Here is a 20955-nt window from a genome sequence, read left to right on the forward strand (position 1 = left end):
GAATAAAAGAACACTTAATGTAAGGATTCAGTGAACTGCAGAAATTGATACCTAACAAATACTGTAAATGCACGTAATACTAAATTGTACCGAACTACAGTCTGCTTTTATGACAAATAAAGAGATAAATCATTGAGTGTCCTTACCAGAACTACTCTCTGAAACCCCACAAAATTGTGATGTGGCAGCAGTACAGCCCTTGGTATTACACCACCTGTAACACAAACCATATTATGATAGTTTCTATCAATATTTATTTTAAAGGATGAAAAAAGGATAAAAGCTATTTTTTCTACCAGTCTTTTTACTGAAAGAATTAAAACAACATTCAGTTCCTACTGATAACAATATATGTACGCTTAGTTAAGAAAATAAACAAAAATTAGAGACTTTGATTATTTACATGGAATTTATTTAATAAACAAATTACAGTCACAGTTTCAACTCTCTCCTCTTGTCACTCTTTTAGTTGAAAGCAAATCCCCACCACAGAACAGCACATTAGCTTCAAAGGAATTTCTGTTCCTTTTGTCTGTCCACATTGACAAAGGGGAATTTGATGAGACTCAAGAAAAAGTTTACCAAGGGGTAAGTATTGATGCAATAGGTATTGCAGTGTTAACCAATACATACTAAAATGATTCAAAAGGAAGATAAAAACTAGGAAACACAGGCCTTGATCAAACCATCCAGTGTTTTCACAAGTGACCATTCAGGAGCTGAATTTCACACCAACAGATTCTAAAGAGTGAGTTATCTGAACAATCCTTAAAATACCCTCATTAAGTTAATTTCTATAGGCAACTTCAAAATTTAAACAGTCCCAAGGAATACATTAGGCACCTGTGATCAGAATAATTACCGATCCTTTATTTGTGTAACATGGTGATTCCTACCACCAATATTCATTGCAGATTAAATCATTAGAAAGTGATTTTATGTAAACTAAGGGATTAAGGAGAGGACTTGAAGGCAGAAGCACAGAAACACTGGGCACCACAAGAAAAGAATCCACATGTCAAAAAAAAAAAAAAGCTGTTTGAAGCAGGGTTCACTCAATAGTAAAACAGCTAACTCTGCCCTCTGGAAGAGGACCTGGAAAAGAACAGACAAGTTTCTAAGTACTAAACTCAGCTACAAAGGCTCACAAAATACATTACAAATAACACTAAAACTTCCCAAGCACCTCCTTAATACTAGGATTAAAACCAAGGAAGGCAACACATGCCTCAAACAGGACTTAGTATTTCAGACTTTCCATCATCCTAAAAGCAACCACTGACCTCTAAGAGACACTCTGCTATTTAGTCTGTTGCTAAGCTCAATAAGAGTTGAAAATATTTTTTCCTCTTTTGACTGGGGAACCTCAGGGTATTTTGGTCAGCAACCATTTTCCATGTTTAAATTCCCAAGAGAATCAAGTAAACTTCTCCTCTTTCCCTCCTGAAAAGCCTCCAACAGCCAAACGGACAATAATTTCCAAAAACCATTCTATCACCACCCTGGATTGGAAAAGTGTCCTGGTCCTCCCTGTAACACTGACAGTAGTTCACAAGAACTAAATGAAAAGGTCTTGACCCTCCATTAATGTAATTTTAATTCTCTGCTGGGTTATTATGTATTGCTTTGATCATTTCTACAAACCTAACTGTATACGCCAACTGCATTGCTAAAATTTAATCTGGAAAAAATAATCAGAAGCAAAGATTAAAAAGCTTATAAAATTTTAACTCCAAGTGCAAAAGGTCATTAAAAGGGGATGTTGATCCTGCTGGTTGAACAAACAAGACAGAGCAGTAAGTTTCAACTTCTATGCTTTGAACCTTGTACACTTCATGTTTACATTGAGGATTTTTCATTCATTTGGAACAAACTCTGCTCAAGTAAATAACTGAAATTACCCCCAAAATGATGCCAAAGAAGAGAAAGAACCCGGAGGCCCTGAAGGAGAGCAGAGAATCACTACACCCTCCACAGAAGCTGCTTTAAGAGGAATTCCTTTCCTCTCCACAGTTCCCCACAGAGCACACACACAAAACACACTGAACACCAGAAATTCACCACTGCATCCCTACAACAGCAGAAACCTGTTCCCAGTTACCTCAGCCATGGCATGGAGAGGGCTGAGAGAACAGCAAGAATTAAATGCAGGGCCTAACTCAGCAGGGCTTTTAGGAATGACTAAGCAACAGAAGAAATTTTTCAGATGGATGCTGGCAGTCAGCTACTTCTGCAGGCACTTACAGCTCATAACACAACCATCAGAGAATCCTCTAAATTATATTTTTAATTGTTTCATATTAATAAATAAAAATTATTGCACGTGCTGCAGAGACACATTACTTGAAGATTATATGTTTTTGTGGGGGGGTTTTAATGTATGTTAGTGATGTGAATAGAATTGGTAGCAAAAAAAAAAAAATACATACAGTGAAGGATGTAGGATAAGAACTTCACATTTAATTATATTTCTACCAAGAGATTTGATGAAATGAAGCACATCTCAGGGTGCTCACCTATAATCACAGGGCATAATTTCCCTTACTATATCTACTCTTCAGCTGTGGATTGCTTCACAGTTACTTACTTAGCATTTTTTTTCTTTCATACAAGATTTCTATCTACGTGTATTTCAGAAATCCAAAGAGAAACTGTAAACCTACAGTCTCATTACAGAAAAAAAAAAAGTTGAACGAGAGAGGAAGGAGTAAAGATATTTTCCAGCCTGAGGAAGAGGACTAGAAAAGAAAACACTGCAAAAATGTGCAAGGTTTTAAGAACCCAACATTTTACGTGATGCTAACAGGCAAGCTTAACAACTGTGTCTGTTACTAAAATGCTCACACTCCATAAGAATATGTGCATCGTGAGCATGAAATCTTTCCCTCTGCAGCTTAAAATATCTGTGCATTTAAAAACCATCTGCAAAAATAGACATCCACTTCCCCACTGCAAAATTAATTAGAGAGCAAGAATTTCATCTCACTGCCACCAATACATGTGATGATGCCACATGTAAACACATTGCACTTGCTTTGGCACTGGAGAGCAACAGAAATGGTAAGTTTAAAAAGATTCTGTGAAAATGTCACTTTCTTGAAGAAGCTGATTAATATCAGTGAAGGTGGAGGATGGGCACCCAAGAAGCCCATGCTGGACTAACCTGCCACTAGAGCGTGCTCCTTGATCAGCATGGAGCCCATTTATCCATTCCACTGCTGGGGGTTTTTTCCACAACGTTTTTTGATTTTTCTTCTCTTCCATTTCTTTTAAATGAAATCCCTACCACTGTTCAATTTTTTTTAAATTAAAAAAAAAAAAAAAAAGCTAAAAAAAATCAAAAGATTTTTTTCAACAAATGAGTAAATTTTTTTCAAATAATGACTGACTAGGGTTTTGCTTGTTTTGATTTTAAATCATATGTAATTAGGGAAAACTAGACAAAAAAGTAAACTATGTGGCCATAAAAAAATACTGATGTGCATTTTATAAACTGAATGTGGCCCATCAGGGAGAGAGGAATCATCCACTTTTAGGAAGTATTGTTTACTGCTGTCTTCCCACTAGACCACCTGTTAATAATATTTGGTGTTGTTTTCTTTCTGTGCGATGAGTATGACTATAAATGAGATATTTGATCTGCTCGTTACAACTTATTCCCTGTAATGCCTCTATTTCAAACACCATCCAACCAACAAATGACACAGCCTCAAGGCAATGTCCCAAGTGAATGTGCATCTTTGCTTCTCTTCCTTATCCACTGTCATTTCCATAATTCATCCTCTTAACGATTTACAAAGTGCAGAGGATATTTTCAGAGTACATCAATGGTGTTCAAAAAGCCTTATAGCTGACTGACTGCCAAGGGCACATGAAGGAAGCAAGAAGTATGTACAACTATTTTGGAAACAAGATGCTGAAATTCTCATTCTTTCTATTTGAGAGATATCCCAATTCTTTGGCCGGATCATAATGCACACTACTTGGCCTAAAGCATTTAAGTTTTATAAGGATATGCTTAATGAAAAAATCAAACACAGGAATCATTTTTACAAAACTGGAAGGCAGAAGTATTTAATTTTTAAAGAATGCCTCCAATAGTACTGTTTTATTACTGGTGCTGCAAATACTACAGTCACTATTTTGCATACTCATTAAAAATTATGTCTGGAGCTTGCAGCTCTTTTTCCAAAAAAACCCACCCTTCAAAATGTTAGCCATTCAAAAGCATTGGAAAGCTGGTCATCATTCTCATTCCTGAAAATCCTCCATTTTACCATTTTAGAATTTGGTAAATAAGTATATTTTTTCTGTCCTTTTTTCATCCTTGCCAATCCCTCTATTTGACTCCATCAGCCGATATCCCTGTCAGCACTCCGAGAGCAGAAAGCTGCTCCGTGCTTTGTGCCTGCCTCTGAATTCATGACCAGAGATTCACCCTCACCACGCACAGAAAACGAGCAGCCTTCATCTTTCCATTTACCCCCATTAAGTCAGTGCCATCATGTTCTCCCAGGAGAGAAGTGCAAGAGCTGAAACACCACAAGCGACAGCAGCCAAGGACACGCAGAAATAAGGTCTGCCCTTACTGCTCCAAACTGCAGGGCACTGACCGTGTGCTGCTGGAGTCTCAGTCGCTTTTGAACAGATATCAAGTGGCTGGGATGGAGCACGTACCTCAAAGTGGGATTTAATTTGCTTGGAAATGCATATAAAAATAGTGGGACTTGGTCCTAAACTGGACCAAAAGCAGGCTGTATCATAATTATGTCATATCTAATTAAAGTCCATATCACTGAAATAGAGACTTGCCAGCAGAGATACAAATGTCACTTGGCAGGCACAGTGGTTCTCAAACCTGCAGCTGGAACATAGCTCAGGACAGAAAAGTCTAAAAAAGCTATTGATTGAATAGCCTGATTGTAGAATGTTGTAGATTTTTTTGTTTGTTTTGCTGTGTTGCAGTAACACCTTAGTCCAGGGAAGGACAGGTTCTTGGATTTCAGAGATCCAATTCAATCGGTACATGGAGTTACCGCGTAATGGCTCTTGCACTCTGCCAGGAGACTTGAGGTAAATTCTTGGCTCAGGTTTGTAGTTAAAATAAGCAGGCAGCACTAAACTAGTCACCATTTATCCATAAATTACAAATAACCCCCTCAAAAATCTTAGCTGAAAAAGTGTCAGCCCAAAAGACTGTGACCGTGTCTGCCAGCGCTAACAGTAAAAACAAGGTGCCTGACAAAGTCTTCCATGGAGCTCTTGTAACCTGTCCCTCATCTACTCAGAGAGAAAATCATCTTGGGACAGATGGGTTCACAAAGCCAACTGAAGAACTCAAACCAGACCAACGCACGCCTGCGGTCCTGCTCTGTGGAAAAGAGTCTGACAGGGAAATAAGAGTCTATTTTTCTTCAATTTTGCAAGCGTTGCAGCTGTGTATTGCTTAATAATTTAGTTTATTAAAGGCAACAACTGTCAAAACTATACAAACTCATTTGTGGCGCAGCAATTTTACATTATTGGAATCTTGTTATAATCTGACTAACGCACACGATCGCGTTCTAACCATGCCTATAATTGGGTTCTTGGCTCCACAGGCCTAAAGACTGTAATCCAAAACATCTTCCAATTATGCTGAAAAATATGCATGTTTGTGGGAAGCTACATTACTTAATTTTCAGACTCAATGGGCCTTTAATAATATGAGGGGGGGGAAAAAATGTTTGCAAAAGGACATTTATTTGTAGTGCCACTCAGAAAATTGTGTGCTCATGTAGGAAAACACCACCTCAAAACACCAAAGCAACACTAGTGAGATACTTATGGAACGTAAGACAAACTAAAACAAAACCAGTCAAAAATCCATTCAGATGGAAGACTGTATGTCAATTCTGTACATCCAAACCAAACAAGGATCCCAGCCATTAAAAAATCCACAATTCAAAACTCAATGTGTGTGTGAGAACCGACACACAAATTGTTAATTGCGCCTGCTCACAACCCTTCACAAGGCAGATGTGAAGTTACTTTAATTTACTGGTAGATGAGAAGCAGCTCAAGACACAAAAACCTTGCACAGGAACCATTGCTTCATATTCCCAGTGTCTGACAGACACTTCCAGTGCCCTACCAGGACTGACAAGTAATTTTTAAGATGCCTGAAGTGTTGTGACCTGTTACATTATTTGCCAAACATGGTTTACAATTTTTAATACAAAAAGTTAAAACGTAAATATTACAAGGACAAGCAGAATTGCCCAGGCGCAGATTTTTACAGAGGAGAAAACACTGAAGTTGCCACAGAATCATTTAGGTTGGAAAAGGTCTCTGAGATCATCAAGTTCAACCTACAACCTAACACTGTGTCAAGACATGACATACAAGAGAATTTTTGCAAATTTTTCAAGTATTAAGAGATTTTTTTTGTTGTTGCTATAGAGTAACAAAATGTCTGTAAATCTTGGCAGATTAAGACTGCACTTTGTAATGGGTTCTCATTATTACATGAGAATCAACAGGACTATGTTAAATACATCCTGCAATAAGCGTATCTACAGAGAAAAGATTCCCTGAGTCACAGGGAACTGAAAATAAAAACATGTACTGTCACACAAAAAAAGTCAGAAAAATACACAGGGACTTCAAAACAACCCCCTGACAGCCACTTCCAACATGCCTCAAACTGACTCTGAAATTAGAGAAATCAGAGAAATCAAACTTCACGCGTCCTGCAGAGTTTAAATGTGAGCCTCATTTACCCCCACACACAACCCCCAGCCCACACGGGTGCATTGCTGGGGTCAGCTCTGGCCTTTGGGCTGGACAAACACTGCCAGCTGCATTTTATCAATGGACAACAGCCTCAAAGCACTTCTGGAAATGGCCCAAGCGATGCCCCAAACACCAACCTCCCCCGCTAAGATCCCCGCATCTGAGACTCAAAATTTTTGGGATTGGTTCTCTGCCCAGAGCTCTCTGCACAGCAAAATACATAAGAGCCAGGAAAAAGAAACACTCCCTTCCCCCAAAAAACCCCAACCAAACAGAAGCACTTTGAAATTGCAATCCCTGGATATCTGTAAGAAAATGGAAGGAGGAAGCTTGCTCCAAGGGATCTGTGTACCCACAGCTGTTTGTTTCACAACGATGACACTGAGAATTATGCTGGAACACAGAGACACAGCTTTGAAGAGACCAAACATAAAAGGGATCAGCACCTTTGCAAAGGCACAGAAGCTAAAAGCCCCACGATGGTTCCTCTATCATCAATGGCATGCCCTGCAACAAGCAAAGAGCTGCAACCCCCAGCCACCCTCTGCAGGGCTGGGAATTAAAAGGCAGAATGCTGTATCTGCTTGTTGTGACACATTTGCTGTTAATATGGGCTGTTTCTCATCATCTCCAACAAATGCTGAGAAGACCTTAATGCAGAAGATGCAGCCTGTAGTTGAAGGAGCATGGGGTGCTTCCACTAACAGGTGAGTTCCACAGGTAACCTCAGCAGGGTTTTAATCCAACAACAGGAAACACTTTCTAGGACACAAGTTAAACCTCCTAGGACAGTAGCTAAATGAGTAATGCAAACTCTAGAGATAGTGGGAAACAATTTTTGTTCCCTGTGAGTTGAGCACTCACACCAGTTACTCACACAAGAGGGATGAGACACAAAGACAACACACACAAATTCCACAGCTAACAGTCAAGGCCCAGAAATCACAGCACTGCTCTATGGAGTTTGGTGGAATACATTTAAAAACGTTTGCATACGTGAAAAAACAGACCTAGAAATATCAGGCATATACAAAGTACAATGAATCTCTCACATAGTCTTCCTGCCTTATTACCAATTCAATTAAGAATTCATTAAAAGGACAAGTCTCTCACATGCTTATTAATGTACAGCTGAATGTGAGTGTGAGAGAGAAGGCAGGAGACAGGGGGAATAGGTAGAAGAGACGAAACCCTATGTTGAAGTTTGTCCCACCAGAGCAAACAAAAACATCTCATCTCTTTGGTATAGTAACACACATGCTGCGAGAAGCAATGAGCACTTGAATGCATATTTTATTCTGATCCCAAAGGACCAAGCTGCCTGTGAGATGCTCCTTCTTATTTTATTCCTCTTCAGTTTGTCTATGAGCTACATGCTTTCAATGGAAGCCTAAAAACTTCTCTGTATTCTACTTCAAACACAGGAAAACATACAGGAGAGATGCTGATTTAGGACTCCCAAATTAAGGTGAGATGCAGACAATGCATCACTGACTTTCCTCCTAGGCCTTGCTTCAAGAGGGAGACTTCCCTCGGTGGTTGAAATGTTATTACTTTGAAACTGTCATCCTCAAAAAGTGGGTTTGAAGAACACACCAACTTTGCCCTCAAGCTTTTGATTGCAAAACCTGAGTGTTACTGAAGCAAAACTTTCAGTATTAAATGTATACGCAGAGAAGGATACACAGCATAGATGAATAATATATGCCTATAAATAAGCAGAAAAAATAGACTTAAAATAGCCACATAACTATTAATTAGTTATTAATATTAGATCACTGGTCTATTTCCTTTCAAATTAGCCACCCACTAGCAAAATGTCAATTGCAAAACAAGAGACTATATTTATAGTACAACCTACTTTGAGTTTTGAGCGACATGTCAGCCACTGCTCAATTACAATACCCCCATTGTGTGCCTTCCCAAATTAATACCTAACTTTCATTACAGGCAACTATACATACAAAAGCCATGCTGGATTTTAATAGCCTTTATTACATCACATAACCTGGTGCAAACATTTTTCCAGCTAAAGTCTATGCAAAAGAAAATAAAAAGAAAGTAGAGTTAAGTGATACACTAGAACGAAGCTGGGTGGGACAGTGGACGCAGTGATGCTTGGAGGAGTGAGTGTCCAGGAGATGGTAATAAGAAATTCCTGGATCTGATTTTATTATTTTCCAGTGAAAGACTAGCTTTGATTGCTAGTACCACCAGCAGTGCACCGTGAGATGAAACACAACACACTACTCCATCTTCAGATTGGATTTAAATGGAAGAGTCACCACCAAAGGGGAAAAACTCCAAACTCCTCTGGCAAAACTTGACTGCATTAGGGACTTTGGAAGAGGAGTTACCTTTTTTAAGAATATCACCTATTTCACTGAGTTTTCTTCTAGTTTAGGTTTTGTGATTTGCCCTGAAAACTCCCTGAAAGGGAGTTCTCCTCCCTTTATCTCTCCAGATGCCTGACACTATCTGCTGAAGAGCAGAAAAAAGAGCATCCTGCAGAGGATGCTCAGTGAAGATGGAAAGCTGGCAGGAGAAACCCTGCCAACACACACTAAATTGCCTCAAGCCTTCTGCTGAGAGAGAAGTAGGATTCATTGTTTCAGGTATGTGTGCAGTGGAGAGAAAACAGAAATGGAGACAAAATTACACAGAAATAGCCCTTGAAACAAACTTAAGACTAAGGAACACCACCCTATCAACAAGAGGTGACCTGTATTCATGTTTTAGTGAATAATATTTCAGTTTGAAATTTGTACAGTAAAATAATCTGGAATACTCAGAAATGTTGGAAAGATAGACTTGAAGAGAAACAGAGAAATCACTGCTGCTCAGCTTTTCCCTTGCTATAAAATCACATCACTTCCCATCAGCTTGCAGGAGCACACTCCTAATAATGCCATTTACAGAATTTCCTTCTACAGCTAGCTCTTTGAATCTTAAATAAAATAAAAAAAATTCATCCTCCTAGCCTTAAGATTTACACAAAACCAGAAGGCCTGTGCCAGCTGTTTAATTTCTCATGTATTTATGCATATCAAAGTACTTGTACAAGGAAATCAATTGTAGCTCTAACTAATATTGCACGTTGCCAATTCACCTTTAAATCCAAGGGGAGTGAAGAGAATCCTGGGTTAAGATCATCATTTGCTGTCTGGAAACAGGATTGTCTATGGTTTTCCATTTCCTAAATTTCCTTCTTAGCCTAAAATTCACTCTAACATCGTAACTATTAAAAAAAAAAAAAAACTAGAATAAAACAATCAGGAGAAGGAAACAAAATGTGCAAGAAACAAATACAAAGCTAGCTGGGATTCAAAGCCACTTTCATCATGTGGGCTATTTTTATATCCATTGTACACTTTATTTTTTTAATAACTGCCTCATTTGTAAGCAAAAAAGCTGAAGATACTCAAAAAGAAGGCAAAAAAGAAGACATAAATGTGGTTTCATCTATCCCCTGATAGGCTTTTTTTCTTTATATATACTAAAAATATTTAAACCTTAAGGAGATAATTTAAAAATTAGCGTGGGATTGACCAGCTAAGTAAAAGTCTCTATTATCAGGAAATTTCACTCAAGCAACAGCAGTAGGAATCCACGTCTTACAGTTATGAATAAAAACTGGAGCCCAGCAATCAATAAGTAGTTTTGCCTCTGTAGCTAACACCACAATATCACAACCACGCTCATGCTTCCTGCTTTTTATAAAACCAGGGCCAAGTCAAGACTTAGTTCATATCTTCCAATTTTTCTCCTATTCCAAATCATTTTACTTGCAACACTCATATTAAAACTTGCAAACACCATTAGCAGTAGGAAAACATTTTCTTTATTTGTTTGGTTGTTTGAGTTTTTTTAGTTACACTTACCCTAGGCAAAATTGGCTTTACAGAGGGAAGGACATTTAACATTATTTTTTATGGTTTCATTTAATCTTCAGAGAATAGAAATGGGGGTAGAATGTAGAGGTTTGGGTATGTTATGGAGATGAAGACAAGTGGTTTTCTGTTAAGTCCTGCCTCATACAGATCACTCAAAAAATCCACACCAAAAGTTTTTCAAATCACGGGAGAAAAAAAAAGAAAAATCAAGCAAATAATGGACACTTTACCCCTTTTGCTGACAGATGAACACCCTTTTGTAAATAGTATATTTAAATAGTATATTTTCAGACTGCTATTATATATCCCACAGGTTCCATGACTCTGCTGAGGGAATGAATTTCCACCAGGGAATGAATTTTCCACCTTAGGCCAGCCTAAGGTGAATCTCCTGGTAACAGGATTCTCCCTCCAAGACGCCACAGAAGCTGCCTTTCCGCTGAATTTAACCTAATTAATTGAAATTATTGTCACTGACTATCCCGTTATATAACCACAGCAACAACAGACCCTTTGCCATCGTGCTCTCCACCTGAATTGCAGTTGAGAAAGGAGCACAATCCAATGACCCTGTGCAGGAAAAGCAGACAGGGTTATTCATGAGCACAGCCTCTGGAGGGCAAACGTGGGGTACAGGGTATGGAAGGCAGGCAGAGACACGAGGATGAGGCAGCACTGTCAACTGATCATGGACTTGAACTTCAGCTCCTTCATCTGCTAGAAAAGCTACTCAAAATATACCAAAAATGTTACTTTGTGCCTCAGGTCATGCGAACTGGTCTGTCTGTTCAGCATAGCAACACTCGGAGGAGAAGAGGCTCACTGTAGATATGACACAAGATACAGTATTGAAAAACAAAAATAGCTCATTTTGTCATGAAGAAAACTGAGAAAACTGCAGAAAACTTTAACTACTTGCAAGTAGTTAAAGGTTTGTAGGGCTTTCTAGGCCTGTTGTGCTTTAGATTTATATATATATATATACACACACACACCATAATTTTAGAAATGCCTTATAAAGTTAATAGCAGATTTGTTTTTGTTCCCTTTTACATTGAGAAGTAAACTGTTTAAGCATTAACTACCCTTGACAATGCAATTAAAACCTGACCCATTTTCTAGACACAAGCGACCTGCATTTTTCACAGCACAGCCATATGTAACCAAATTCATCTCTATTTTACCTGTCCCTCAATTCCGTTTGTAATTCTGAAATCTGAGAAGAAAAAAAACAAAAAAACCCAAATCAACCAAGCAAAAAAACCCCAACAACAACAAAACCAACCAACTAACCAAAACAACCACCACCAACAACAACCCCAACCAAAACCCAAGGCTACCAGAAATCAGTGCCTGGGAGGAAAACGAGCAGGTACCATGCAAAGAAGGGTTGGCCAACCCCTCACTGTGATTCCATGACTTGTAGAGAAGGAAAAGTCAAACAAGTCTATGTGCAAAGTTTTTATCACTGTTCTGCACTCTAAAACAGACAGCAAGCAAATTACAAGGCTGTAAATCCAGGATTATATAAAACCAAAAAACCTCTGGCAGTCATCATCTTTACTACTGAGTATAAATCACAAAATGCACTGATACGAACCCTTGTAAAATCTCTGATGTGGTTTTATATACACTTGGATAAAACAGAGTGGCACAAAAACATCTACAAAACACACAGACAATTAAAAAGCAACACATGCAAGGGGGATTTTACTCATTTCACTTAAAATGTTGCTGTTCTACTTCAGGCACATCTCTCTTTGCTCAAGGAACCTTCACAACAATAAAACCAGACATAATGAACGTTATTATTACCACCATTTATTTGAATAACTGCACCGTCCAAAGGATCTCTTTTTAAGATGGGGCCCCCATTGTGCTAAGGTTGCAGAAACACGTAGGACTTCGTTCCTGTGCTGAAGAGATCATAATCTCACCAGACAAGGTCAATAAACAACACCAAAGGTCAACAACAAAGTCTCCTGTCCAAGACTTTTGTTGTTTTGTTTTAATATACATTCCCCTGGACCATCTGCTACTCTCTCTAATGGAGAGAGGTCCTCCAGAGAGTCAGTACCAATGCTGCTGCCAGATCTGTCCTCCTAGCACACCCATTAAAAAAAAAAAAAAAAAAAAAAAAAAAAAAAAAAAAAAAAAAAAAAGATCCCTCTTCTGTGGGACACAAAATACACTGAAGAGTTTTCAATGATAATGCAAGTGCTGAGATGTAACACAGCTTTTCTAGACATCCCTGAAAGTGCCAGTTGTTACTGAGTTAAGTTGAATACAATGTTGAATACAATGAATACAATAGTCATCTTTATCTAAATTCAGTAACTTCTCTGGCCAGTGGAATAAAATATTTGTAGCACGCAATGAGGTTTAAATGCTAGCCCCCTTGGTTTGTTTTAGAAAAATAGCTGGATAAAGAGCTGTGTAACAAGTCTAACTGTGTCTGGAAAAAACCAAACAGTATAGAGCTAACAGTGAGAGAATGGGATTCTCTTATTTTCTAACCATATAGCAACCAGCCTCCTACAGGCAGTTCCTTTGCTCAGCCCCAGTGAGGCCAGCAGAAACACAGGCACTGAGCTACACCAGAGCTGAGCAAGCAGGGAAGTGCTTTGCAGGAACATACTGAGAGAGGGAAGGTAAAAGCATCACAGGAAAAGGCACTTTTTTCTGTTCTTGGCTCTGGCTGTTGGGCTGAGGTAGGGAATGCCTTATTAAACAGCTGAAGCTTTAGAAATCTGCAGCCATTATCCTAGTGTGAGGCAAAACGTTACACAGGCACTTCTGCCTGGCTACAATTCTTTCTTCACTCAGCAAATATTTAGTAAATTTAAGGTTCCCAAAACAAATTATTTTTTCCCTAGGTGTTACTGAAACAATCCATACAGCTCGCTTCCATTTGGTTCGAAGCGATAAATAGATGCACTTCCTACAGTGAAGTCCACGCTCTCCATATCCTACAATCCTCCTGTACTAAGATAAAATGAGAGAAGGAAAAAGAAGCAAAACCCCTACTTGAAAGTGCTGCATTTTGGAGGATTTTATGGCATTCACACATTACAACAGAAACAATTGTCCCCCTCCTCCTTTTCAGTATATTCCTTTTCATTTAACCCAAGATGTCTGTCATGAAATCCTCCTAGGAATTCATAGCAAGTTAGGGAACACTTTGCTTTTTGACAAGTCCTCTGTACTTAAGGAATGCAAGTGTTTCCTTCACCCAATTCTTCAACTAAGCCTAACATCCCTAATTATAGCACTCATACAGAATTTCAACATATGCTGGCAGAGGCACTGTGTATCACACTGAATTTAAAGTTGAGGTAGCCACAGAACTGCTCTTCAAACCCCCTAAAACCACGCACACGGTAAGACTGCACTGTCATTCCTCAACCCTGACACAGTGTGCAGTGAGCTGCTTGTGGAAATGAGCCACAGAAACATATTCCCAATTGTCCTAAGTGCTCCTCAGCTCCCATAAACCATCCAAAGGAGGACTGTGAATTCACCCACCTCCCAAAGAGGCCCTTCCAGCTGACCTCTAGGCAATTTTTCAGTTGACCCCTTGGCAATTTTCATGGGTGTAGCCAGAGAGATGCATGAGGCAAGGCTGGATTTATTTTAACTAAATGATTTCTCTGACATGAATTAATTTTCCAGTGGAAGATTCCTGTGGATACAGCACTGTAAATACACAAATGCCATGCTGCCAGGGAAAGAGAATAAGTAAGGAAGTGTGTTACTCTGTGCCCCAGGCCTCCTCCTGGGATCCTCAAGCTCCCCTACTCACACCACCATGCCTACAAACCACTGCAGATTTTTCACCAGATGAGTTACGAGTCACAAAAATATGTGGAACAATTGACTTCACTTAAGCTGCAATGCTTTTTTCTTCAAAAGCCGGTCCAGAGGTTCCTAACTCATGAGTGCTGCATAGCTGACATCTTTTTAAGTTGATGTCACCCATCACAGCTGTAACTTGGCACTTCTAGTAACACTCTGCTCAAGATTTGCCTTCCCTGATGTTTCTCCACTCATGCAGTTGCAAAAAGTTCCATATCTATCTTGGGGTAACAACAGAACCTCAGGAACCCTAAAAATGACTATTTTCCCCCATAGGTTTGCTATGTATAGACGCCACTACTTCTTTACAGAATGATTTAGAATTTGCGCACATAACACTCCTTTTTCAAAGCATAAATTTAAAGATTTACATAACGGATTAAACTGTCTTCCAAATCAGACAAAAAATTACTCCAGAACTTGCTTATGTGCTGCTGAATTTGCTAAACTATATTTCTGATCATTACACTGTTTTCTCTCAGGCTACAGTTTTTAATCCATGTCTGAGCTCCTTCATGACCCAGCTCCCATGAACTCCATGAGATTATATCTATCTTAGGTACTTGGATGTTAGGACTAAGACATTTCACAGGATCACATATAACACTCATTCCTCTTCCAAATATGCCACAATCCACATCCAACTGCGGACAGACTGAAAAGCAACCTGATGAAAATGGGAAGCTTTAACAGAGACAGTCCAAGTGCAAGTCAACCTCAACAGGATAATCCCTGCAACTGCCTTGACATGGGCATTTTGATAGACAAAACAATCGGGAGTTTCTTTAGTTTGCATTATGATAAAAAGGAAATTCAACTGAAATACACAGACCATCATGGAGACACGTGTGAATAAGAAAAACACAAGCCACTAAACAAAAGAACAGAACAGCAACAGTTGTTCCTGTGGGCAATGAGGAGGCCAATCTGCTGAGAAATTCCCGTCAGCTTCAGCAAAAAGGATGATAAAACTAAACTGGATGGGTCAGTGGAAGCAACTTTGCTCCACAAGAGCCTATTCACTACAGCTCCCAGTCTGAGCCAAGAACTGGGACATGCAAAAGTCTGTTCACCAACTGGGGAGGACTTTAAAACAGGAACCTCGTAAACTGCAGCAGCATAGGAAAAATCTTAATAATAACCAAAATTGAATGGTTCAGCAGAAAAGGTTTTTGTTTTTATAAAAAGTTAAATATAAAAGAAGCCAGGAATTAGGCCAGTGGAAAGGTATGCCAACAATCTATTCTAAGCTGCATTCGCAGTCACAAACTCAAACACATACCAGTTACTTGCTTATCATAAGAAGTATGAAATGTGTACAAGAAAAGGCAGCAATGATCTTGCCTAAAAAGCAGCACATCACCTTGGGGTATCGATGGTAGGAAATATTAAATTGTATTTTATCTTCTATTTAGAGCAAAACCCTAATGTGGTTTCCATTTGCTATTTACATAATTAAGTCACCTCCTCAAAGTTCAAATACCCTTACTTACTACTCAGGTTACTCCCAATTTCCCAGATGGTCAGTCTGCAGAAAACACCATCTGAGCTTCAGCCACTTCTTGGTTAAATCCATTCTGACGGCTTATTAGTAGAATAATTTATCAGCTGTTAAAATATTTGTTACAAATTTGTTTTCTATGTAGATCAGGTTCCATGAACTAGGATGGAATTCCAGCCTTTTCAAATGCATTTTAATGTGAAATGCTGACATCAAGTCTTAACTTCATTTGATTATTTTTTCTGTTTATGTTATTAGCAACCAGTTTTTCTGGCACTCTTTCCTGTTCCAGTTCAATCACTCGGTTGAATTACTTGAACTCCTGCTGAACTGCACCAAAAAAAGGAAAATTAACTAATGCCTCATTTGATCTTGTGACCATAAAACTTGTGTTTTCATTCCCTCTTTAACCTTTGACCATCTATTTTCCCCTTAATTTGTGTGTTATGTACCTGATAGTTTTACATTTGTTTCTTTTATTCATGAAAAAAGACTCTGCTCTGATGGTTGATCAGCCCTCTATTCACTTTAACCACCAGTGACTGTACTCTGGATTCTCATCAGTAAGCACACACTTAAAATCACTTCTTACAGCCCATCACGTATCTATTATTTGGCTTACTGTACGCTCTTTACCAGAAGTGCATGGCTGTTCTCATAAAAAGTGTCAACTAAGCTAAAAGAGAAAACAAGTTACAAGAGAGTGAAACGGCTGGTTTTGTAAAAGCTCATTTGCCAGTTTCACAGAATCATAGAATCAGCTGAGTTGGAAGAGACCCACAAAGGTCATTGAGTCCAACTCCTTGCCCTGCACAGAACCATTCCCAAGTCACACGATGTGCCCAGCTTATTACTTTATTCAAATCCTCTCCTTTTCCCATTGTTATGATGGACTTGAATTTAACTTATGCTACTGGACTTAGCTTTTGTTTTTAACAGTAGTTAAACATCTGAACACGATATGACATTTTTTAAACACTTGTAGACTGTAATAAAATATGGTCCATCTATAGCCTAAAGAAATTAAGTAAGAGGGGAAGATTCCATGAATATCATTAATGAGGTCAAAGATTCCAATTATGGCTCACATTTGACATCAATACTCTCCATTTGTGTGAATACTAAATTCATGGATGCCAATCCTACGTACATATGCTCAGTATGGGATTCAAATCCCTTGGCTTGAATAGTTTCTTATATTTGTTCACTAAATTACAATAAGAATGCGACACATGACTTTTATTTACAAATATGGGTGCACTAACCCACTGACTACAACTTCTGCTTCTAATCCCTGGGTGAACTAAAGAGTTGGAAAGCAAATAGAGGCTGCTACCCATGCCAGGGTCCTGGATTTTGAAGGCCAGCAGGTCTCTGTTTCTCCTGAGTAAATAAAAGCCCGCAACAGCAGTGTCATTCCACACAGCCTACAGACTTCCTATTGTTCTGCAGCAACATTCATTATCTCCCAGCATCAGCGCTGCTAAAACCAAGGGCAGCTTTTATTTTTGCTAACTTTAGCTAACACCAACTTTCTGTTGACAAGAAGGAAACCAGGATCAAGGCCTGATGATACAAGTGACACGTTGACATGGTCTCCTGTGAAATCAGCCTTTCTCTTCTGCAGATGGCAACACTCATGTGCTGGGACACAAAAGAGCCTGTCCTTGGGTTTTCTCTACAACTTCCTACTTCATGCACACCCAGAAGTCAGTTTAATTTTTTAACTATGCAACAAACTTTGTCAATGTCAAGAAGACTTTACACTGTATTTCTAATTCTTTCATATAACGAAGCAGGAAAGGGGTCAGCTCAGGTTATACAACTTCACCACGGGCATATGGCAGTGAACCCAGAGCAGAAACACAAAATCTCCCTCTCCTCTAAAGCAGATGGCATGCTGATCAACTAAGATATAATCTAATGCTAACTGCACTACTATTATCTATTGAACCAACACCAGTATAAAGCAGAAAAGACAGAAAAAACCTAAAGCAGGGGAGGTGAAGCAGAGGAAGACAACAACGAAAAAACCAGCTGTAAGAGAAGACAACCTACTGCAGCAGCAACAGCCTCTTTTCAGGTACATTTAAGATTTAAAACCTAAGAATGGCGGTAGATAAGGAATAGCAATGGCCCTCACCCTGTTTCAGAAGATGTTCTCTAGCTTGAGATACTGGCCCAGTTCCCTTTGCTTTTGAACTGCACTGGGCACCTGCCAGGGGCTAAATATCCTGGCTGCTTAGATAATTACATATTTATGATTTTGCCGAGAATTCTTAGTCAAAGCTTATTTTTGAACTGTAAAATGCTTAGAGAAACAGCAGAGAAAGTTCTCTGACAAATGCTACTTCAAAACAGAGCCAACAGTTAGATTTTTTTAAAGGACGCTCATTTCCGTTTCAGTTGATTCATTCAGTGGTGAACTTTAATGGCAGAAAAAGGAGAAAAGGGGTGTTTTCCCTCTCAGTCAAAAAGGGATCTTGCTAGTCTGCTTAACTTGCTCTCTGTAAGAAACAGAGAATTAAAAAACCCTTCCAAAAATGATTCAGAATAGTGTACATACAATTTTAATGCTTATCACAGTTTGCACCCTACCACACGATGGAACTTTTCTTTTGTATCACATTATTAGTAGTATTTTCTCTTCCACATATAAACCACTAGATTAGCTAATTCATGCTGATCCAGTAAAAAGAATTGATGTATGAATACTCTGAAAAATAATTGTTTAGCTAGAATTAATTATCACACAAAATACATTGCACTTCACCTTCCTTCATTGATAATAGCATCCACAAACTTCAGAAACAGCAAAACAGTACAAAATTTCATGCTGTCAGTTATTTTAGACTATATCAGAACCTGCTAGAATAAATATTAATTTTTTTTTCTTTCAAGGCTGCACCCCATAAACTGTACAACCAACAGACTGAAAAATAAATTTCATGAGCACTTTCAGGCCCTACTGTTCAAAGTGCTTTAAGCTTGGCTAGCTTTATGCATGCAAGTGCTCCTTATTTGTATCTCAGAACCATTCCTACACTAGAAGTTACCTGTACACACATACATTTGTATTTCATAGAATAAGGGCCTTAGTCTTGCAGGGTTATTTATTTTAAATCAATTATTCCAGGCTCTTGAGGGCAACATCTTTAGTACTGTCAAGTTTCATAAACTCTGGGAAGCAGGGGTCCCTGTTCTTGGTATAATGACAACTGACCTTCAGCTCTACCACCTTTCAAAGAGCTGCTCATTTGAAAATATTCATTTTATACACCTACAGTTGAGAGATGCCATTCAGCTCCTCTCGAAACAAATCCAGTTTTGCAATTCCATTGCAAAAACCTTGGGGCTAGAGGCACAGACCTCCAGCTGTCCTTGGCAGGTGCCAGCAGAGACAAGGCTTCCCTACTAAACCAAATTCCCCAGCTCATATCCCCTCCCTTGGTTGTCTTCCTTTGCATGGAAGCATTTTAACACAATGGCCCTGGCAGATCAGTATTTGGATGGATTTAGCTGCTGCTAATAGATATATCCACTTGTTCATTCATCTGTCTTCTAAGGAGCGGTAAGGTCACAGGAGGCACCTAAAGGCACCACAAAGGCATTCAAATTAAAAACAACTCGCTGCAGTCCTGGGGAAATTTTTGCAGACATCTTCTAGTCCCTTCATTTTGGAGTGACTTATTCCTTCTCCCCAGCTCCTCCAAGCCCCCTTGCTGTTTTCTGAGCTAGATTCCTTGCATAGGTAATTACACTGAAATGATGCATCCATGGAATTTCCCAGCCCAAGACACTCGGTGCCTGCAGAGCTGTCCTGTCACATCTCTTATGTGTAGGAACAGTTGATGTAACACACAATAGGTGGGTTACACCCTCAAAACACAGTATAATGTGTTCACCTAAAAGTGTGCAGCACTGAAAGGACTGGATATAAATCACCTACTTGGTGCTCCCACCAAGACTGTGAGGACTTGCCTGGGGACTTGGTAATTTTGTATTCACAGCAACATCCTCTATTCTCTTCTTCATTGAGACCTTTTTAACTGATCAGGGTGTCAATCTTTGTCAAACCATCCATGTGAAGGCTCAGAGCCCTGACACAGTGTTTTCCAGGATGCCTGTAAAAAGGCCACCACGCTGCTCTGCTTGAGTCCTCCACAGCCCTTTTACCTCTGCAAAATTAAACCCATCCCAGCCAACTGTCATACAAGAGTCACAAGCTGGTAGCTGCCACCTTTCTGTAAGTTCCTGGGCCATTCTGTATTTCTAAATCTAGATATATGTCTTCATGTGTATATAAATATATGCACAGACAAGCACACTCCTATATTCCCAAACGTATTTACGTGCACACACACAAACCTGCTTCAATGACTTGCAAAGACAGAAAGGCAAACTGGTTTGCTTCCAAAACTCACAAAAAAGCCTTCCAAGATACAATGGAAAATCTCTCTTGGGCAAGCTACCTGTTCCATGAACAATAAGAAAATTTATTTGCTAAAGCCCTTGCTGAAATCCTGATGTCATCTTTTGCTTAGACCAAAGATCTAGGACTTTACATTTTTATTTCCAACACATTAATTCTCATGACCACAGATTAAGCACCCAGTTATCAGCCTCTAAATGAACCTTCAAAATCCTAGAAAAGTAGCAGTAGACACTTATTTTCCTGCAATTACGAGGCCTTTTTCATTAAGCCTTTGCATCTTTCCTTTAACATTGTGAGGAACATTAAATTTGGCTGGAAGAATGGAAGGAGAACTTACACCCACTGAACAGTGCCACACTATATCACAATATAAATATTTAATTTTCCAAAGAATTGCCAACAATTACAATAAGTTTTAAGGAATAACAAGTATTTTGCCATATTTGGTTAATCAGTTAACATATACATAACATATGTATATATATCATAACAGTATG

At 38.9% G+C, this 20955-nt stretch overlaps 1 protein-coding gene across 4 annotated transcripts in view; it reads right to left on the reverse strand.

Annotated features, from left to right (window-relative positions):
* The window catches only part of TBL1XR1 (TBL1X/Y related 1), a 109788-nt gene that overhangs the window by 39221 nt on the left and 49612 nt on the right, over positions 1–20955 (reverse strand). For 2 of the 4 annotated variants that reach the window (XM_066325748.1, XM_066325750.1), the window contains exon 3: positions 147–214. The exons of the other annotated variants lie outside the window; for them this stretch is intronic. The gene's annotated coding sequence lies outside the window, so the exon portion shown is untranslated. The remainder of the gene's footprint in view (positions 1–146; positions 215–20955) is intronic. 4 annotated transcript variants of the gene reach the window in all.

Source organism: Sylvia atricapilla, chromosome 10, assembly GCF_009819655.1.
Source record: "Sylvia atricapilla isolate bSylAtr1 chromosome 10, bSylAtr1.pri, whole genome shotgun sequence".
NCBI lineage: Eukaryota > Metazoa > Chordata > Aves > Passeriformes > Sylviidae > Sylvia > Sylvia atricapilla.